Source organism: Sinocyclocheilus rhinocerous, unplaced genomic scaffold (assembly GCF_001515625.1).
Source record: "Sinocyclocheilus rhinocerous isolate Xijiao unplaced genomic scaffold, SAMN03320098_v1.1 scaffold2868, whole genome shotgun sequence".
Lineage (NCBI taxonomy): Eukaryota > Metazoa > Chordata > Actinopteri > Cypriniformes > Cyprinidae > Sinocyclocheilus > Sinocyclocheilus rhinocerous.
The window spans coordinates 219,589-224,476 of record NW_015623782.1 but is presented as its reverse complement, the minus strand read 5'-3'; positions in this window follow the sequence as shown (position 1 = coordinate 224,476).

The window sequence follows — 4,888 nt, the reverse complement described above, 5'->3', positions numbered from 1 at the left end:
GATTTCAGTAATAATTTCACATGTTTTATATAAAATAAAATCAATAAAATAAAATAAAAATATGTGGGTCTCGGTAACAACTTCACATATATTTTAAATAAATAAAATAAAAACATGTGGATGTCCGTAATAATATCACATATATTTTATATTTTATATAAAATATAAAAATAATAAAATTAAATAAAATGTGGGTCCCAGTAACAACTTCACATATATTCTATATAAAAAATTAAATTAAATTAAATTAAAAACATGTGGGTCCCAGTAATAATTTAACATTTTATATTTCATAAAATAAATAAAAATGTGTGGGTCTCAGTAACGATTTCACACAGAAACACAGGAGGGACAGCATGAGGCCTCGTTTATTTTTTAGCACGTTTCTGGGAAACCAACATTAGACGCAACTGTTGCCGTCTGGCTTTAACGCAACAATCTGTGATACAGAATAAATAAAATCATCTGAAATGAACAGAACATTCCGGAACTAAATGAATAAATGTCTGACTGAAAGGTAATATATTGTATATTCTTATTGTATTTTATTTTTTTATTTTATTAAATATATATATATAAGAATATACAATAGAATACAAATAATACATATTAAAAAGAGAATAGACTCCAGTCTCTCTCTCGCTCATCATTCAGATGAACAGAGCTCTGGGCTATTTTAAACACATAAGATGAGCATCATTACTGGACACCTGACACCAGAACCCTTCCACGCGGCTCCAGACTCTCGCTTGAGATCTCAGCTCATCACGTGATGCTTTTAATGACCGTTTAACCAAACATCAGTGCTCCTCCGCGCATTACAAACACACAGAGATCTAGAGGACTGCTGTGTGTTTGTCATCAGTATGTGATGAAACACAGTGATTCTGAAGAGTTCACAAAGCAGCTTTACAGAGAATCACGAGCATCTCTTAATATCTTCATGCATTATAGCTGCATATCGAGCCGGGAGGTCATATACTTACATTTTGCAACAATAGATTTTGCTTTACTGCAAAACAAAACAAAACAAAACAAAACAAAACAAAACAAAAAATAAATAAAAAAAATAAAAAATAAAAAAATAAAATAAAATAAAACAAAACAAAATATGTCTGTAATAATATCACATATATTTTATATAAAAATAATAAAATATAAAATTACATAAAATATGTATCTCAGTAACAGTTTCACATATTATCATCTCTTAATATCTTCATGCATTATAGCTGCATATAGAGCCGGTCGATCATATACTTACATTTTACAACAATAGATTTTTTGTTTTACTGCAATGCATGTCACTTTGGATTCTTCCAAATGCATCGATGCAATTGTAGTTTTAGCCAAATGACCAAAGATGAATTTGACTGCATGCATGACTTTTGACATTAACAACATTATATAGTTTTTATATGCTTTTTATTGTATTTTATTATTTGCATTTAGCACGGTTTGCACACTGCTGTCAGCAAACCCATGAAAACAAAGCTGTACATGTTTTCCGGGATGCAAGATGCTCGTGGAGACACAGCGCCCTCTAGAGCTTAAACTAAATAAATGGTATTAAAATAGATTGTACAAATTAAAATAAATTATTTTCTTTATATACATACATATCAGGGCCTATATATATATATATATATTTCAGCTATAGCCAACATTTTTTCATATAGTTTACGCTGAAGTACTAAAATAACCATCTAAAACTGAAATAAAAATGTATGAAAACTATAAATATATTTATAAGACTAAATAAACTATAAATATATATATTTAAAACTAATAAAAATGACCAAAATAAACAACAAAACTACTAAAATGTTAGAATTAAAATGTTTAAAATATTAACAATATAAAAATAAAAATAAATATTTCCGTATTTTATACATAGGGCTCAACGCTAAGCGTTTTTTCTCAAATTTCAAAATTCTAATTTTCACTGGCCCTGCCACAAAAAAAAAATAGTTGCTGTTATCGTTGGTTTTGACCCGTGTTATCTTTTATTCTAATTATGCTTATATGACACCCAAAAATGTCACAATTAAATTTTACAATTCTCGAATCTAATTTCAGCACCACAGCAAAAACTACTAGTGTGACAAATATAAAGCTCAAACACCATTAAAGACAAGTGAACAGTCAGTAAATAAGAACGTATGGACAAATTACAAGCGATAACACCACTGAATATACAGAACAAAGCTACAAATGAAACGATGCTTGATCAGGAAAAACAGCAGAAGGGCAGAATGAGACGCAGATACACTCTCTGACAGCAGGTGGCACTTATTAACACTTTAAATGCTTTATACAGAGACTAGTGTTGCACGATATACCGGTACTAAAAAGGTATTGCGATATACCTTTTTAGTACCGGTACCACAGGCACATGCCACAATATATGTGTGAGAGAGAGAGAGAAAATAAAGAAAACACACACACACACACCAGAAGAACAGCTAACGGCCTGAAATATAAGTGGATTGAAACTCAACAAACACACCTACTAAAGGACGATTCAACTGCTGTCTGAATCACACACACACACCTAAGACTCTCCAAACTCCCACTGACACTTTAGTCTATATTCAAACAAACCAAAACAAAAGCTCCGAATGAATCGACACAATCTGCCACACTAAACACTGTCCGGCTCTGAATGCAGACGCAGCGAGTGTTAGCATGCAGAGTAAGAGAAGCACATCAAATAAACACCAACAGACGAGAGTCGATGATATGAAATATAAGTGGATTGAAACTCAACAAACACACCTACTAAAGGACGATTCAACTGCTGTCTGAATCACACACACACACACACACACCTAAGACTCTCCAAACTCCCACTGACACTTTAGTCTATATTCAAACAAACCAAAACAAAAGCTCCGAATGAATCGACACAATCTGCCACACTAAACACTGTCCGGCTCTGAATGCAGACGCAGCGAGTGTTAGCATGCAGAGCAAGAGAAGCACATCAAATAAACACCAACAGACGAGAGTGTGTCGATGATAGAAACACTCCAGCAGCTCATTAATAGATCAATACACACACGCATATGCACGAAACGAACGCTCTTTCACACATGCATTAACACACAGACACGTGTAGAAAAGACACAGCTCAAGGACAGTCAGGAGCGCACACTATTAATTACACGCATGAACACAGAGACTGGATGAATACAAGCGGCCAAACAGATGACACTAAACAGACAGAGAGAGAGACAGACAGGTCTGATTGCTGGTGGTTATGTGTCATTATCTCAGCTGGGTGTGTGTCGGTCCAATAGAGACCCAGCTAGAGAACAATAATCACACACACAGAGACACACACACACACACACTCTCACACTCACAGACACACACTCTCACACACACACACACACACACACACTCACACACACACACCTCACACACTCACACTCACTCTCACTCTCACTCTCACACACACACACTCACACTCACTCTCACTCTCACACACACACACACACCCCCAGAGACACAAACACAAGAGACACACACACTCACTCTCACACACACACACACACTCACACTCACTCTCACTCTCACACACGCACACACACACGTTTGTTTTTGTGAATTGTGGGGACATTCCATAGGCGTAATGGTTTTTATACTGTACAAACAGTATGTGCTATTGCCCTAAACCTAAACCTACCCAAACCTGTCCCCAACTTTACCCGCATCACACCTCAATAGCAGCAAATGTGTTGTGCATTAACAAACGCCTTTAATAATTGTATAACATCTGTTAAAATCATTTGTAGATTTTCAAAAAGTGCACATGAATTTAAACTTTAATGACATTTGTAAGCATTTTCATTTATATGAAATAATGATCTGTTAATCATTAGGTAATACGTTTATTAATAAGCACACTATCTCTTAGATATTTGAATATATATTAATTAATGATCCGTTATGCATTATGCACAATGCTTGTTAATGATTTATTAATGAAAGTTATTATACAGTGTTACCAAAAAAGGAAAGAAAGTCTGGTAGCTTTTCATTTCTTAAACAGCCATGTCAGAAGACATATCCTAAGGTCATATTCATTAAGATTTATCAGGCTCAAAGTCTTTTTAATGCAACTTTTGGTGGAAATAAATGCTGTGATGTTGCATAACTTTGTCAAAACAATGCCACAACGGATGTTATCAAAGCTAAAGGCAACCTGACGAAATATTGGAGTGTGCGACTTTCTTTTAGTCATGCATTATAGGCAATATTGTCCGATCCTAACAAACCACACATCAATGGAAAGCTATTTATTCAGCTTTCAGGTCATGTATAAATCTCAATTTCTAAAAATTGACCCTTATGAGTGCTCCAGGGTCACATGTGTATTATGATTTCAATAGGATCATTATATTATTGCCTACATTAACTAGAGTTGTATTAGATCGGTTTTATAAATCAAACAATCAAATCAAGGCTGATTTTTAAAGATGGAGTTTTATTCATGGTTGCAAAATAAACAGTACCATGAAAAAAAAAATTGTGGTTTTAAAATTGTATTACATACAATTAATCTGGAAGAAAGAACAGCATTTAGAGATTCAACAGAAACTGGAAATGAAGGGGTTCTAATCAAATCATCTCATGTGTATTGTTAAGAATAAATCAGCTGAAAAGATCACCAGAAAAGTGAAGAACACAAGCCAGAAGCCCAGAATGCCATGCAGTCCTTCAGCAAACGCTCGTGTCGTCAGACTCTAACTCAAACTGCACTGCCGGCTTCACATCGGTGCAGAACTCATATCTGTACAAGCCAAAAGCCATTTGCACCATTAAACATTAAAGATCAGGTTAGTATTTCACTCCTCTCTGCCTTTGTATACGTGTTAAACTC